The sequence below is a fragment of the Neophocaena asiaeorientalis genome, unplaced genomic scaffold (genome assembly GCF_003031525.2).
Source record: "Neophocaena asiaeorientalis asiaeorientalis breed wild unplaced genomic scaffold, Neophocaena_asiaeorientalis_V1.1 scaffold72, whole genome shotgun sequence".
Classification (NCBI taxonomy): domain Eukaryota; kingdom Metazoa; phylum Chordata; class Mammalia; order Artiodactyla; family Phocoenidae; genus Neophocaena; species Neophocaena asiaeorientalis.
In genome coordinates, this window is record NW_020185336.1 from 13,291,184 (window position 1) to 13,309,313 (window position 18,130).

Here is an 18,130-nt window from a genome sequence, read left to right on the forward strand (position 1 = left end):
AGTGGGGGAAGCCGAAGAGTAAACAATTAGGTACAGTGCAGTCTGACATGTGCCATAATAGACATGGTAGGTATACAACACTAGCACAAGGATTGGAATACTCAGCTCTGTTTAAATTGATGAAGAAGTTTCAATCCTGCGACACTGTTGGGGATTCCTTGAAAAATGATATGCTCTTGGTCACCATGTGTAAAGGGTACCTGTCCCTACCACACCTCAACTCTGTACCAGGGCTTGAAATTCTAAAGGATAAAAAACAAATATCATAGGTATTGTAACCACCCTAAGTTGGAGAAGGGCCAGTCTGAAATGTTCGAGAAAGTGAGATCTGTTCTAAAACCTCCTAAAGCAGGTATGTTCCAGAACCTCTCTTATTCCTTCAGAGATTGGGGAAGCTTCTTAGGCATTCTTACCTTATATATAACCTCCATCATGTTACGACTTTTCTCCATGGTGATGTTTTACATAAAGGAGCTTACACATACATATATTTACACATACATACACATACTTTAGGAGGTTTTAGAACAGATTGTGTGTGTGTGTGTGTGTGTGTGTGTGTGTGTGTGTGTGTGTGTGTGTGTGTGTGTGTATGTATACACACACATGTAAAGATATATAATATAAATAAATATATTTATATAAAATTAATATAAGTATATATTATAAATATATCAGGGAATCATATTTAAAAACCAGCCCTCCTGAGTGGAGATGAGATAGAAACTCATGGAAAATTATTAGAAATTTTAGAATTATAAGAGACTGCTTGAGTAGGTTCAAGTATCACTGTTCTTGTGTGACTTTACTAATAATAGGGTGCAAGGAGCCAGGAAGTAATCTCTCAATCCTCTTCCATAGTACTTATGAGAAAACTGAGACTGATTTGGCAGTGAGGAACTTTCCTAGAGTTATCCTGCGGGAATAGAACCCAAGTTTCCTGCCTCAGTCCTGTTCTGCTTCTTCTACTTTCTTTATGTGATTTCACTGGCTGGCACACAGAAACTTTTCCAATCAGGATTCTATCGGCTAATGTGAGTTTATTTAGGCAAGAATATTTATGTTGTACTTGAAGAATGGGATATCAGCTAGATGCCCACCGTTTGCCTCTGACCAGGCTCCCTCTCACTAGTGGCTACAACAGAAAGGCCATGTGAATAGCTCCAGCAGTCCACAAGCAAGGGGCCACACTGGATCACAGGCCTGATGCCAGCACGGGAGAGGGTCAGGGTCTGGACAACAACTCGTTGAATACCAAGCTAGCATGTGAGAGATCTAGTATTTAAGCAGAATTGTAGGGTAGGATGTCAGAGTCTTTAAGGACAGAGAGGAATTGAGAGGCAAAGTGAGGTGAAGCTCTAATGGCCCAGTAGTAATCATGGGTCCCCTGGAACTGTAAGAGTTGGAGCCAGATTCAGAATGGAAGCAGCCTCTAGCAGGGGTAGCAAACTTATAGTCTGAGGACCAAATCTGACCTGCAGTTGTGTGTGGTTGAGAATAGTTATTGTTTTTAAAACTACTTTAAATACTTTAGGTAGGTCACACACTCTCCATTTTTCCAGCCTTACCTGTTGTCTCATACCTACTCAGACAGGTACTTAATGAGCCCAGGCTGCTGTTCCTTCAGGGGTCCAGGTATTGCACAGCTGATTAGGAAGCAAGCAACGTTCCTTAACACTGTCTCCAGTCCTCAGAGGCTCACAAATATGAATGTGGATAAATTCCAACCTGAAGTTATTTCATAGTAGGCAAACCCAACAAATCTTGGGTATTGTCTAGATATTGTCCGTTGGAATCAACTCAGTACTTTATGAAACTGACTGATGAAGTACAAAAGGTTTCAAAATGATGGTATGAAGATAGCATTTGTGATTTACAACTGCCTTGTAAAATATCTTTTTTGAACGTTTTGGTTGCCAGGAAACTCCAGAGTGTACATGCCAAAGATCTGACACTTGAAAGGTCATGAATCTTATAAACCCCTATCTCACACAGGGCAAATTTTATATAAACTCCTTATAGTAGGCAGAATAATGGTCTCCCAAAGATATCCACGTACTAATCCCCAGAAGCTGTGAATATGTTAGGGTACATAGCAAAGGAGAATTAAGGTTGCTTATCAACTAACCTGGAGATGAGGAGATTATCCTGGATTATCCCTGCAGGCTCAGTGTAATCACAAAGGTCCTTAAAAGTGGAAGAGGAAGGCAGAAGAGAGAAAACCAGAGAGTTGGCCCGGTGAGAAGGACTCAGCCAGGCATAAGGATTACAGGTGGCCTCTACAAGCTGGAAAAGGCAAGGAAATGGATTCTCCCCTAGAGCCTCCAGAAGGAACGTAGCCCTGCCAACACCATGACTTTATAGGCCAGTAAGACCCATTTTGTAATTCTGACCTCTACAACTGTAAGATAATAAATTTGTGTTGATTTAAGCCACGGAGTTTGTGGCCATTTGTTACAACAGGATTATGAAACTAATACGCTACTAGATGAGGAAAGTGTGAAATGAGGCATGCCTGGATCAGTGTGGCTTATCTACGTCATTCATGTTGTTTTAAACCAAGATTCACCATCTGATGTTTGTAATTTGGCATTTGCAGCAACAGGATGAAACTGGGACTTGTTCCCAAAGGAGGTTTGTGAAGCTCTTTGAACTTCCTAAGCCAATCAATTGAGTTTTAAATAGCACAAGCTAAGGATTCTAAGGCCAGCTCTCAAAATCTTGAAGCCCCATTATAACTAGCCACTTAGCACTGTTTCACTTGTCAGTTGTGATCATAAAACATAGTTGCATGTTTAGATAGAAACTCTTTTTTGTTAGTGGAGACCCAAATTACAAATTACATTAGACTGATAAATGTCTGAGGTTACTACAAAAACTCTAGACTAGTAGAGTGAAAAAGGAATATAGAACGAAGTCTCTTTACAATTGCCCTATTTCTATTAATATTCACGAAGGACACATTCTGACACCTAATAATTTCTAAATTGGTGTGACACTTAGTGGGATACCATAATAGGATTACCAAGCATAGAGCAGGAGCTAATTACAAGGCATTTAATTTGGAAATCACAACCACTGCAAAATAGCTCTATAGCTTGATTTTTTTGGGTGTTTGTCATGGCAGGAATAAAAATGAGTCCGGAATTCAGTCCTGTCTTGTCTGAACTTTCCAAGGTATATCCTGGTTTTAAAATTTATTTATTTTATTTATTTTGTATTTTTGGCTGCGTTGGGTCTTTGTTGCTGCGCACGGGCTTTCTCTAGTTGTGGCGAGCAGGGGCCACTCTGTTGCGGTGCGTGGGCTTCTCATTGCGGGGGCCCCTCCCGCTGCGGAACATGGGCTCTAGGCGTGCGGGCTTCAGTAGTTGTGGTGAGCAGATTTTAGAGCGCAGGCTCCGCAGTTGTGGCGCACGGGCCTAGCTGCTCTGCGGCACATGGGATCTTCCCAGACCAGGGCTCAAACCCATGTCCCTGCACTGGCAGGCAGATCCCTAACCACTGCGCCACCAGGGAAGCCCCTATCCTGGTTTTTAGTCGCATGAGGAAAAAATTCAGTCTGGATAGTTTTTTTCAGACTTTCACTTAAGATGTGCCTCTTTGATGGTGGATCTTGTCTTAATGTTTCCTTTGGCATTGCTAGATCCTGAGTCTTCAAAGTGTGCATTGAGGGGCTTCCCTGGTGGCAATAGATAGATAGATAGATAGATAGATAGATAGATAGATAGATAAATAGATAAATAAAACAAAGTGTGCATTGAGGACTGACATACCGATTAAGGGGGCACCAAATGGGAGTGAAGGAGAAGTGGGGGAAGTGAGCAAGTGAGAAGTCTCGGGTACAGAATTTACCGAGGCGCTCACTCTCTGGACTATGCACATGCCAGTCTACACTTGCATGACCTTGGTGGTGGTGCCTCCTTAGGAGAGAGGCAACCGGGCACTCACTTTCAGGGTCACGCATGTGCCGAGTTGGCTCTTGCACCACCGTGACAGTGAGTGCCTTTTTAACATTTTACACCCAAGGCACCTCACTTGCCTTAGTGGTCTTGCCCTAGAGGTGAGGGTGTGGTCGCCAATGGCTGTGATGATGGCTGTAAGCCTGTCTCTAGTCAGGTGTTGCTGTGGGACTCCTCATGCATCCCAGACCATCCCCTTTGGTCAAAAAAAAAAAAAAAAAAAAACAAAATGCTGTGGGACTCCTCATGCATCCCAGACCATCCCCTTTGGTCAAAAAAAAAAAAAAAAAACAACTATAGAAGGCCTCCCTTAGTATGGCCCCAGATCAATCCAGAATTGAGCACGATCCCTCCTTCAAACCATACCTCTGAGGCTACGCTTGTCGAGGCTCTACGCTCACCACTGAAGAGAGCTTGACCCTACCGTTGACTCTGGTTTAAAACACACCTTCCATGTGCTACAGAACTTCAGGGAACAGATCCTTTCAACTCTCCTATATGCCTTTTGATTTCAGGAAACTCTTTCTATTCAATGATTATTTGAATCTATTTTGTACACATAGAAGCAAATCTATTTTGTACAAAGTCAGAATGGTAAACTATAGATGTAGTTAACATGGTATTTCCATCTCTGGGCATGCTTTTGTTGCCGATTCTGCCTTTTATGCAAGGGATCACTTGTATGGAATGCTAAGCCTATACAGTGCAGTTATAACATGAGTTTTATCGGGGAACAATTAATAAGCAGGCACAGAGCAGCATGTACACAATCCTTTGAACTCTCCTCCCACAGCTTAGACCAGGCGTGAAGGTCTGCTTGCACTGTAGCCACAGCTCGGGGAGAGAATGCTCGATGCATTTATAGGGTCAGTAGCCAGGGCACATCTATGTGATTGTTCAACAATGGAAGCTCCCTGGTCAGGGAGTGGCCTTATCATAAAGGGAAAGCCTCTGGAGCCTAGCGGTTGGTATCAGCTTATTTTCCGTTGAGCTGAGCCAGCTTTCTTCTCAACTGGCAAAAGAGGGAAGGAAACCGAGTCTCCGGAGCTGTCCATATTTGTGTCTTGCTAACCACAGGTTTACTGTTCTCTTTGCCTGATTGGGAGCAATTGGAGAAGAAAGACAAAGTCATATGAATCTTTGCAACTCCCGTGGTACCCTGCCTGTGGTTGAGTGCTTAGTACATACTTGGTGAGTGAATGAATGAAATGCAATAGACCTCAATCAATGCTGAATGAGTGCTGTATTAAAAAACATAAGTACATACTTTCATGGCAACTTGAAGTATGGGCTATGCCTCCATAATGGCAAACCACATATTTTGGTGGGGAACAAACCAGTACATATGGCTGAGGGTGACTGCTGTATTGTTTTGGTTTTTTTTTTTCAACAAAGAAGAAAAATGCTATTTTTTTTTCTGTTGTATGTTCTTAATGTGCAAATTGGTAGCACCCTTTCTCCCCTTGCCCTTTTCAATTTTGTTTCAAAACATTTGTCTCTGCCATATTGAGATGAGGAATTGAGACAAAAGACCCCCTTTAGTTGTCAGTACATGGAGGTTTCCAGCCAGTTTCTCTTTAATGCCTTTCTAGGTGTGCACAGACAAAGCACACGGAGGGGAGAAGAAGTTTGGGTAAATAGTGCTCATTTTGGAAATATTCTTCTTGTGTAGACTTGGTTTTCATAATAAAAATGACAGTCATCATCATCATCCTTATTCTAGTGACATTTACTCTGTTCTGCAGTGTACTGAACTCTTCATGTCATTTAGTCCTCAATCCCTTAGGGCAGTCACTGTTTATTAACCACATTCCCAGACCTGAGTTCACCTTGGAGTCCTTCCAGGTATTTGTTTTATAGCTATATTCCTTATACACCAGCAGCTGTCGTGTATAGGGATCCAGCTGAGATCCAGGCAAGCAAGTTTTGCCGAGTCTTCCCAAAGCCTTCCAAGTTGGCAGTTGTCTTTTCATCCATGATGGTTTCCTAGCAGGGAGCTATATTCTCTTCTGGTTATTCAAGGGCTGTGTGATCAGAACACCAGCTTTATAAATATTGGCTAACATCGTATTAGGGTCCCTACATCCTAGATATCTTCTTATTGAAATATTTAAAGTGAAGCTATGGTTGACTGATAAATTGTTTTCCTGTTAATCAGAAAAAACACAAACATATTTCTAAATATATCCACTTAATTAAAAAAGATATACTGGTCATTAAAGAGAGCTGATGATTCTAAGCCAGTTTCTTTTTTTTTTTTCCTAATGTATGCAGTTTGTTGAGTTTGGACATAAACATGTACCCATGAAACAATGACCACAATCAAAGCAACAGACATATCCATCACCTCCAAAAGTTTCCCTTGTCCCTTTGTTGCCCCCCTCCCACCCCCATGGTAAAAACACAACACAAGATCTACCCTCTTAACAAATTTTTAAGTGCACACTACAGTATTGTTTTTAATTATAAGCACTACGTAATTCAGCAGATCTCTACAACTTACTCATCTCACATAACTGAAACTTTACACCCATTGAACAACTCCCATGTCCCCCTCCACTCCAGCCCCACACCCACCATGGAAGTCTCTGCTTCTGTGAGTTTGACTATTTTAGATACCTCATAACGGTGGGATCATGCAGCATTTGCCCTCCTTATTTCACTTAACAAATATCTTCCAGGTTTATCCATGTTGTTGCAATTAGGATTTCCTTCTTTTTTAAGGATGAATGATATTCCACCATATGCATACACCACATTTTCTTTATCCATTAATCTGTTGATGGACACAGGTTATTTCCATATCTTTTTCTTTTAATTGAGGTATAATTGATGTACCATATTATGTAAGCTTCAGATGTACAATATAGTGACTCACAATGTTTAAATGTTATATTCCACTTATAGTTATTATAAATTACTGGCTATATTCCATGTGTTGTATAATATATCCTGTAGCTTATTTATTTTATACATAGTAGTTTGTACATATTAATCCCTTACCCCTATCTTGCTTCTCCCCGCTCCCCTCTCCCTACCGGTGACCACTAGTTTGTTTTCTATATCTGGGAGCCTGCTCCTTTTTTGTTATTTTCACTATTTTATTTTATTTTTTAGATTCCACATATAAGTTGTATCATACAATATTTGTCTTTCTCTGTCTGACTTATTTCACTTAGCATAATACCCTACAATTCCAACCATGTTTTTGCAAAAGTAAACTTTCATTCTTTTTTATGGCTGAGTAGTTTTCCATTCTCTCTCTCTCTCTCTCTCTCTCTCTCTCTCTCTCTCTCTCTCTCTCTATATATATATATCACATCTTCTTTATCTATTCATCTGTTGATGGACACTTAAGTTGCTTCCATATCTTGGTAATTGTAAACAATGCTGCTGTGAACATTGACGTGCATGCATTTTTTCAAATTAGTGTTTTGTTTTGTTTTGTTTTTCAGATATATACCCAGGAGTTAAATTGCTGGGTCATAGGGTAGTTCTGTTTTTAGTTTTTTGAGAAACTCTGTACTGTTTTCCACAGTGGCTGCATCAATTATATTCCTATCAACAGTGTACGAGGGTTCCTTTTCCTCTACATTCTCGCTAACATTTGTTATTTGTGGTCTTTTTGATGATAGCCATTCTGACAGGTGTGAGGTGATATCTCAGTGTGGTTTTAATTTGCATTTCTCTGGTGACTAATGATGCTGAGCATCTTTTCATGTGTCTGTTGGTCATCTGTCTGTCTTTTTTGGAAAAATGTCTATTTGGGTCTTCTGCCCATTTTTTTTTTTTTTTTTTGGCGGTACGCAGGCCTCTCACTGTTGTGGCCTCTCCCGTTGCGGAGCACAGGCTCTGGACACGCAGGCTCAGCGGCCATGGCTCACGGGCCTAGCCACTCCGCGGCATGTGGGATCTTCCCGGACCGGGGCACGAACCCGTGTCACCTGCATCGGTAGGTGGACTCTCAACCACTGCGCCACCAGGGAAGCCCCTACCCATTTTTAAATTGAGCTTTTTGTGGGTTTTTTTTATGTTGAGTTGTATGAGCTGTTTATATACTTTGAATTATTGGTCATATCATTTGCAAACATTTTCTCCCATTCAGTAGGTTGTCTTTTTGTTTTGTCAGTGGTTTCCTTCTCTGTGCAAAAGCTTTTAAGTTTAATTAGGTTCTGTTTGTTTACTTATTTTTTTTCCTTAGGAGACAGATACAAAAAAATATTGCTTTGATTTATGTCAAAGAGCGTTCTGCCTATGTTTTCATCTAGGAGTTTTATGGTTTCCAGTGTTACATTTAGGTCTTTAATCCATTTTGAATTTATTTTTGTATGTGATGTGAGAAAATGTTCTAATTTCATTCTTTTATATATAGCTGTCCAGTTTTCCCAGCACCACTTATTGAAGAGACTGTCTTTTCTCCAGTGTATATTCTTGCCTCCTTTGTCATAGATTAATTGATGTAAGTGTGTGGGTTTATTTCTGGGCTCTCTATCCTGTTCACTGATTTGTGTGTCTGTTTTTGTGCCAGTACCATACTATTTAGATTACTGTAGCTTTGTAGTATAGTATAAAGTCAGGGAGCATGATTCCTCCAGCTCTGTTCTTCTTTCTCAAGCTTGTTTTGTCTATTCAGGGTCTTTTGTGTTTCCATACCAATTTTAAAATTATCTGTTCTAGTTCTGTGAAAAACGTCATTGGTATTTTGACAGAAATTGCATTGAATCTGTAGCTTACTTTGGATAGTATGGTCATTTTAACAGTATTCTTCCAGTCCATGAACACAGTGTACCTTTCCATCTGTGTGTGTTGTCTTCAATTTCTTTCATCAGTGTCTTATAGTTTCCTGAGTAAAAGTCTTTTTCCTCCTTAGGTAGGTTTATTCCTAGGTATTTTATTCTTTTTGATACAGTTGTAAATGGGATTGTTTTCTTAATTTCTCTTTCTGATAGTTTGTTGTAAGTGTATAGAAATGCAACAGGGAACTTCCCTGGTGGTGCAGTGGTTAAGAATCACCCTCCAGGGCTTCCCTGATGGCGCAGTGGTTGAGAGTTCACCTGCTGATTCAGGGGACACGGGTTCGTGCCCTGGTCTGGGAAGATCCCACATGCCGTGGAGCGGCTGGGCCCGTGAGCCATGGCTGCTGAGCCTGTGCTCCGCAGCGGGAGAGGCCACAACAGTGAGAGGCCCTCATACCGCAAAAAAAAAAAAAAAAGAATTGCTTGCCAATGCAGGGGACATGAGTTTGAGCCCTGATCCAGGAAGATCCCACATGCTGTGGAGCAACTAAGCCCGTGTGCCACAACTACTGAGCCTGCATAATGCAACTACTGAAGCTTGCGTGCCTAGAGCCTGTGCTCTGCAACAAGAGAAGCCACCACAAGGAGAAGCCCACGCACCGCAGTGAAGAGTAGCCCCCTCTCTCTGCAACTAGAGAAAGCCCACGCACAGCAATGAAGACCCAATGCAGCCAAAAATGAATAAATAAATTAAAAAACTAAATGCAACAGATTTCTGTATATTAATTTTGTATCCTGCAACTTTACTGAGTTAATCGATGAGCTCTACAAGTTTTTTGGTGACATCTTTAGGATTTTCTATGTATGGTATCATGTCATTGGCAAATAGTGACAGTTTTACTCCTTCTTTTCCAACTTGGATTCCTTTGATTTCTTTTCTTCTCTGATTGCTGTGGCTAGGACTTCCAATACTATGTTGAATAAAAGTGTCCAGAGTGGGCATCCTTGTCTTGTTCCCAATCTTAGAGGAAATGCTTTCAACTTTTCATCATTGACTATGATATTAGCTGTGGGCTTGTCATACATGACCTTTATTATGTTGAGGTATGTTCCTTCTATGCCCACTTTCTAGAGAGTTTTTATCATAAATGGGTGTTGAATTTTGTCAAAAGCTTTTTCTGCATCTATTGAGATGATCATATAGTTTTTATTCTTCAATCTGTTAATGTGGTGTATCACATTGATTTGCATATATTGAAGAATCCTTGCATCCCTGGTATAAATCCCACTTAATCATGGTATATGATCCTTTTGATGTTTTGTTGGATTTGGTTTGCTAATATTTTGTTGAGGATTTTTGCATCTATGTTCATCAATGATATTGGCCAGTTATTTTCTTTTTTGTGTGATATCTTTGGTTTTGGTATCAGGATGAAGCTGGCCTTGTAGAATGAATTCAGAAGCATTCCTTTCTCTCCAGTTTTTTGGAATAGTTTGAGAAAGATAGGTGTAAACTCTTTTCTTAATATTTGGTAGAATTCACATGTGAAGCCATCTGGACTTTTGATTGTTGGGAGTTTTTCAAATTACTGATTCAATTTCATTACTGGTAATTGGTCTGTTTATATTTTCTATTTCTTCCTGGTTCAGTCTTGGGAGATTGTACATGTCTAGGAATTTGTTTCTTTTAGGTTGTCCATTTTATTGTCATATAGTTGTTTGTAGTAGTCTCTTATGATCCTTTGTATTTCTGTGGTGTCAGTTGTGACTTCTCTTTTTTCCTGTCTAATTTCATTGATTCAGGGCCTCTTGCTTTTTTTCTTGATGAGTCTGACTGAAGGTTTATCAATTTTGTTTATCTTTTCAAAGAACCAGCTCTTAGTGTCACTCATCTTTTCCTTTTTTTTTTCTATTTCATTTATTTCTGCTCTGATCTTTATTATTTCTTTCCTTCTACTAACTTTGGGTTTTGTTTATTCTTCTTTTTCTAGCTCTTTTATGTGTAAGATTAGGTTGTTTGTTTGAGATTTTTCTTGTTACCTGAGGTAAGTTTGTATTGCTATAAACTTAACTGCTTTTGCTGCATCCCGTAGATTTTGGATCATTGTGTTTTCATTTTTGTTTGTCTCCAGGTATTTTTTGATTTCAATAATCCATTGGTTGTTTAGTAGCATATTGTTTAGCCTCCACGTTTGTGTTTTTTACAGTTTTCTTTTTGTATAGCTGATTTCTAGTCTCACAGCATTGTGGTTGGAAAAGATGCTTGATATGATTTCACTTTTCTTAAATTTACCAAGGCTTGTTTTTGGCCTCATGTGTGATCTTTCCTGGAGAATGTGCCATGTGCACTTGAAAAGAATATGTATTCTGCTGCTTTTGGAGTTGTTTCCTTATCTTGACTGTTAAGAATAGTGCTATAATGAACATGGGAGTGCAGATATCTCTTTGAGATCCCAATTTCAGTTCTTTTGGATATATACTCAGAAGTGGGGTTGCTGGATAATATGGTATTATAGTTCTAGTTTTAATTTTTTGAAGAATAGCCATACTGTTTTCCATAGTGTAAGCCAGAGTTTCTGAACCTCAGCACTATTGACACCTTGGACCAGATAATTCTTTGTCATGGGAGCTTGTCCTTTGCATCTTAAGATGTTTTGCAGCATCCCTGGCCTCTACCCACTAGAGGTCAGTAGCATTCCCTTCCCCCACTCAGTGTGACGATCAAAATTATCTGTGGATATTGCTAAAAGCCCTCTTAGGAGGCAAAATTATGCCAGTTGGGAATCGCTAGTCTAAGCCCATAGTTTAAAAAGCTTGACCTTGCACCAGAACAGAAATTACTATTTCCTCTTGTGGCTCTCCAGGAAAGTTGTATGCAGTTTCAATATTTCGGCTTTCTTTGTTAGATATGAACAATCATTAAGTACTTTATAGTCCTTAGATAATTCCTTCCCTGTGACAATTTATAATCAAGATAAGATTTAAGTTTTTTTAGTTGACTGTTTTAAAACTAGTGATAGATTCTCATGTTGAATGTTTTTTTCCACAATAGGTCTTTTTTAATGGAAAGCTTTTAAAATAGGCGTGAATAATTTTATGCTTTAAGCACTTTTATTCTTCCAAGTATTCATGTAAATATAGAGTAAAATGGTTCAATGTATATCTGTCTTGATCTCTTATGTATTTCTAACTATTTGGTATTTTCTATAGCACAAGACAGGGGTTATATCAGGAAATCATGTAGAAGGGGTATTCTGTGTTTTAGAAAGTAGATAAGAAAATGTAATCATAGTAAGAGACCTGAAAACCTTAAAAAACAACCCAGGAATAAGTAAGTCAAGGGTGGAAACTTACCTAAAGTTTTCTTTCTTCCTAAATTTATCCAATTATCATTTTTCAAGTATGATACCTGTTTGCTTTTTTTAAAAATATACATAACAAAATTCATAAATCCTTTATGTTGGCTTTTTTGCTTTTTACTTAAAGAAGATGAGAAAATATCTAACACGAACTTACGATAACCAACTTAGTAAACTTGTTTAATAACCAATTTTTACTCTTAAGTAAAATGCCAGCTTATACTCTTTTAAGTAATCTCTCAGAGTTATGAGGGAACTTGAGAAAGTAGGGCCGGAGATTTCATAATATGAATCATAAACTTAGTCCTCTTACCATCTTGGTCAAAAAAATGTATTCTTATTCCTGACTTAAATCTCTCATGCTGCAGTGAGGCATGTTTCTTTCACTCTGCCCTCCCTGCAAAGTCACTTTCTCCCAGCAGCCCTTGAATTTGAGCCATTCACATTCTTAAAGCGTGTTATTTAAAATCTTCCTTTGGCTTTCTAACTCCAGAGTAGTAGATCCAAATTCCTTTGTCATGATTTGTCATCATCACTTGCAACCCTCCACGTGCTTCCTTCAGGATCTTCACTTTCCCTTGTGTGCAGATTCCTGAAACCAGGGAGGGCTAGGGATGCCAGGATTGCACCACGGAGAGCCTGTTAAGGTATCCTGATTGACCTTAAGCTACTGTTCTAACTAGAATGGGATCCTCTCTTTATCATCAGGCAAAAGTTCAGCTTCCTTTTACCTTAAAAATAGTCCCTGCATAGTCTCTGCTTTCAAACTTTGCAAAGTGCTCAAGTTCACCACCTCAACCTAAATATACTGCTCTATATCTTTTAAGGCCTGGGAACATGGAAATTAGCAGCAAATGAGCCCCTTATTTTCTGCTGTTAATACCCTATAGACCTTGAAAGGCCCCTTTGCTGAAGACAGGCTCTCCCTGGTGCCTTTGTTCCTTCTCCCACTGTGCCCTTCCTCTCCAGCCTCCCTGCCTGGGTTTTGACAGCAGCAAAGGCCCATCCCATCCGTGTATTCTCCTCCTGCAGCTGTTTTTTCTAACCCGTTGCACCAAGCTAAGCTTCCGGACAAAAGCCTCTTGAAGAATATTTGAGAACTTTTGATCCACGTGTGATCCCTTTGAAAAAACCAACTCAGGAGGCTCTTTATTACCAGTTGTTTTCATTGCTATCATCTCTACTCTATCTCAGTTTCTTTGATTTAGAAACTGTGTGCTGACCTGATTGAAACAGTCTTAGCCCAAATGAGCGAACAGATAGATGTGCCTGGCAATTGAAGCAGGAAGGCACCTGCTGTGCTCTTCCTGGCTGAGACCAGGAAAGGAAGCTGCTGTCCTGTCCATCACACCTGAGAGGGAGGAAACAGGAAGAATGGTTGAGAGGTTTAGTCAGTCTTTGAAGCAGTTTTTCTTATTCGAAATCAAATCAATATTTGATTTAGAAAAGCATATACTAAACGTAATATGATATCCTGAACTGAATACTGGAACAGAAAAAAGGGTAGGAGTAGAAGACTGGTAAAATCTGATGTATCTGGAGTTTCACTAATGGTAATGTACCAATGTTAGTTTCTTAGTTTTGACACATGACCATGGCCGGGTAAAATGTTAACATCAGAGGAAACTGAATGAAGGGTATGTGAGAACTCTCTACTATCTTTGCAACTTTTCCATAAATCTAAAATTATTCCAAAATAAAACGTTTATTTTAGAGGGCCCTAGCTTAATCCCAGACCCCACTCACACCCACATAGATATTTGCATACATGCTGGATGGAGCTGGGTAAACAGGCAGGAGAATAGCCACACTGTACTTGGAATCGCAACAGTTTCCCTTGGCCTCTGGACATTCCTTCCTTGCCAAGGCAACTTCTATTTTATTTTATTTTTTAAGTAATTAATTAATTAATTTTTGGCTGCGTTGGTCTTCGTTGCTGTGCGCAGGCTTTCTCTAGTTGCAGAGAGCGGGGGCTACTCTTTGTTGCGGTGCACGGGCTTCTCATTGCGGTGGCTTCTCTTGTTGCGGAGTGCAGGCTCTAAGCGCGTGGGCTTCAGTAGTTGTGGCACGCAGGCTTAGTAGTTGTGGCTTTTGGGCTCTAGAGCGCAGGCTCAGTAGTTGTGGTGCGCGGGCTTTGTTGCTCCACAGCATGTGTGGTCTTCCCAGACCAGGGCTCGAACCTTTGTCTCCTGCGTTGGCAGGCAGATTCTTAACCACTGCTCCACCAGGGAAGCCCTCCACTTCTATTTTAAATTAAAAATAAAGAAATGGAAGATGAGTATAAAAAGGCTTCTTTTAAAAGATAGGATATTTTTCTCTAGAATAATTTGGGTGGCTTACTTCTATTTCCTTGATGGTCAGTATATTAAGGACCCAATTCAAGGAAAAAATATTAACAAAGTACAGCTTTAGGACACAGCAGAGGATTGTTAGGGCTATAGCTCATCTATATCTGTAATGAATATATCTGGTCATATGTTAGTGCCCTTGTTTGTGCTATTTTTCCTACCTTCTGTTCTCTGCTTCTCTATAATAATTATTTACTTATTTACATGTTCCCTCATTCAATTAACATTTATAAAACCAGGCACTGAGTTTAACCCTGACAGGGGAAAAAAAAAGGAGATGAATAAAGCATGGTCCCTGCCTGTATGGAGGGCACGCACAAGCCAGTGAGGAAGGAACACACAGGGGGATAATGATTAAATAATCTAAGTGCAGTGATAACAAATGTACACAGCAGTTTTCACTAAGCAGGGCTACAGAGTGTTATCCCAGAAAGCATCCTGAACGGGACACACCTCTTCTTTCAGGATGAGTAGGAATTAGGATGGAAGTATTGAAGAGACACATCAGGGTAGGAGTCTACAAGACGCATTCAGGAAACTGGGGAGCTACAAGCTTTCAGCGTAGCATGAAGGAGGCCACAGGGAGGGGTGAGAGGTGAAGCTGGGGAAATACACTGGAGCCTGTCTTAGGGCCATCGACATGGAGTGGTCCTTCTGTTGCTGAACAAGACTGTAGTTTTCACCCTTTAAATCGTAATCAGATGAAAATAGTAAGACAGCAAAAGTTAGGGACTAGAGAATTTCTTCTTCCCTTTATTCCCCATCCATGACAATGGCTCAGGTATTTCCTAAAAGTAAGGCTAAACTGAAGGAACTGTTCTTGCCGTGAACGAATTGGTGGCTTTATAGATGCAATGATTACTCTTAGGCTCTTACCCTCTGCCCTAGTAGCTAGAAACAGTGGTTTATTTGTAATGTTTATATAAGTGCTGATGCCCAATTATGATTACTATTAATACTTAAACAAACAGTAAAATATCAGACAATTATTTTTACCCCTGCAAAAGAGTGAAAATAAATCTTCTGCTTTTATTCTTGGCTTTATTAATATTTCACCCAATGTCTTCAATTACTTCTCATTTTAAAAACTCATGTGATGAAACATGAAAAGTTCTGATTTAAAGAAGCTGACAAATTGCTTCTTTTAAAATGTTCTTGCACTGTTGATCACACTTGAGTTGAGGATTTCTAAGATAAAAATGCATCTGAATAGTTCTTTTTTGATACAGGGTCCCTAAACTATTTGGGGAAAAAAGCCAGTTTTTATATTCTGGATCTGCTGCAATTCCTGGTGGCTACTGAGTAGGTTGATTATAGTGTGTGTGTGTGTGTGTGTGTGTGTGTGTGTGTGTGTGTAGAAAGATAGAATGAGGTAGTGAAGTGCTGTTTATTCAGAGCTAGAAGGAAACCAAGTTAGGGTTTTGGCTAAACACCCTTTTTACTTAAGGGGATCTGGCTACATCAGGGTTTGCTCCCATTGAGTTGAATATGAACTTGATGTAAGACATTGAGTATTCTTTGTTTGTAAACAATTACATTAGGAAATTACTTCAGAGAGTAAATGATATATTCCCATTTCCAGTCAGTGAATGCTTCTTGACGTCTAGCCCTCCTTGAGTGCAGGGGTGGCCTTTCTGGTTAGTTTCTTCAGATCCCTATCCCACTTGGTTCTCTTTCCCTTGGGGAGGCTTCTGTCAGTGATGTTTCCCTGGGATGTGAAGAGTAATCATTTATTATCTAAAGACCCTGCCCTGACATAAGGCAACTGATACTTGAAGGAGGAAGCGGAACCTGATCCCCATTCTATATTGTCAGGTATAATACACATATTTGTGGCCATACTGTCATTGTATTATTTTCTTTAGGACTCTGAATTAAAGAGAACAAGTCATCTACCCAAGACCTGCAAACACTTGACAATCAAATTATCCATTTCTTAAGCCTATGAATTGTTCCTCTCTGCTGCAGAGTTGGATTTTTAGCTTGAAAGTCAAGTGTACATAGGGAAGATGTGTTGGGTGGAAGTAAGATGCATTTTGCATTATCTGCAGCATGTGTGAAACTGTAAATTGATAATACAGTTATTAGCAAATGGAGTGACAGTGGGTGACAAGCAACTGGCTGGTGAGAACTCTGGTTTGGGAGAAAGAAATGGCTAGGCATGGAGGCTGAGCTTTTCGTGTTCTCCTTCTTTGGAGAATGGGTTGGATATTTTAGGTTCATCTGCAGGCCTCGGTTACATTTAATAGCACGCGATCCTGGCACACACTTGAACCAGGCTGAGAGGCTGACAGCCAAAATGAGCTGGATCGTGTTCGCACTTCATTATTTGATTGCAGACTATGAGGGGAAATGAGAGCATTCTAGTTCTTTTTGGAAAAGATTGCATTACCTTTCAGAATGTTTCCTTGCCAGATGCCGCATAGGAATTAGGTGTAGTTCCTCTCTTCCCACCCGGCTAATAAACCTGGAAGCCAAAGAGATGTATTTATTTCAATTTCAGTCGTTAGCATGTTGCTAATTGTTACTGTCTTTATGTTGAATGTCTCAGGGTTCCCTGATTTATGGAATATAGCTGGATTTTTTTTTTTTTACCAGTTAGTAGAAGAAAACAGGAGATTGAATGGTATCACATTTATTATGGCAGTAACCAAAGGAGCAAATGGAGTTCACATACTTATAGTTTTTGTAAATTATTCTTTTGTTTGTCAATAATGGACAGTTTGTCTCTCTATTTTGATTGGCTAAGGGGTAACAGTGGCTCCATTTCAGCAGACAAATACTGAGGATTTGAATCTTTATTAAAATTAATGGCATCTGGAGGAATTCCCAGCTGCACATGTAACTAGATGTGCTTAACTACCCAATTAATCATGAATGGATGGATTCAGTGAAACACAAAATTTAATCTGCTTCTGTAGGGGTGGTTTTGAAAAATTGGAGGCAAGCATTTTTCTCCACTGAATGCAACTCTGAGTAGCTAGTAAAATGCCATACGTTCTTTTCGAAGAGCAGTGCAAAGAAATGTTCCTCCCTCCCTTCCTTCCTTCCTACAGATATAAGACATCTGCCGTGTGCCAAGCCCATGCTGGAGGCACAAAGATGAAAAAAATGCAGTACCTGCCCTGAGAAGTTATTGTCAGAAAGGAAAACAGCTCCACATACAAACAGTTACAACTCAGAGGATGGATGAAATGGAGTTTGCCAGATGAACAAGGAGAAAAGGAGCTTTTCAAATAAGAGTCAACAGCCTGTACAAGGGCAGGGAGGCATTAGGGCATTCCCCCTCCTTATTCAACAAGTGTTTTTTGCCTGCCTACTGTGGGACACACACTGTGAATGAAGCAGGTTTGAAAGCAGATTATGGCCGGAGCATGTTGGAGGAGAAAGTTGAAAGATGAGCCTGTCTTATTTTAGTTCTAGCTTGATGTTGATGAATTAAAGAGTAGTGGGACAAAAATTTTGAGTTGATTCAATGCATGTTTATACCTAATCTTAGTAGATATACAAAGAAACATACTGAATGAATCACAGACTCAGCATTCAAGAGCAGAACTAGGCCAACCCGTGGCACAGTAAACTACTGAATGCCTTATTTGGAAACTTCCAAATGGCTAGCAGGACCCTGGACAGACAGCAAGAGAGGGATTGAAAAACCTCCTGTCTGGAAAGAGAGTCTATTAACAGTTTTTTTTTTTTTTTTTTTTTTTTTTTTTTTTTTTTAGGGG

At 39.8% G+C, this 18,130-nt stretch overlaps 1 protein-coding gene across 1 annotated transcript in view; it reads left to right on the forward strand.

The window, feature by feature from the left end:
- CACNB4 (calcium voltage-gated channel auxiliary subunit beta 4) overlaps nucleotides 1-18,130 on the forward strand; it is a 144,885-nt gene that overhangs the window by 49,100 nt on the left and 77,655 nt on the right. The gene's annotated exons all lie outside the window — the stretch shown is intronic.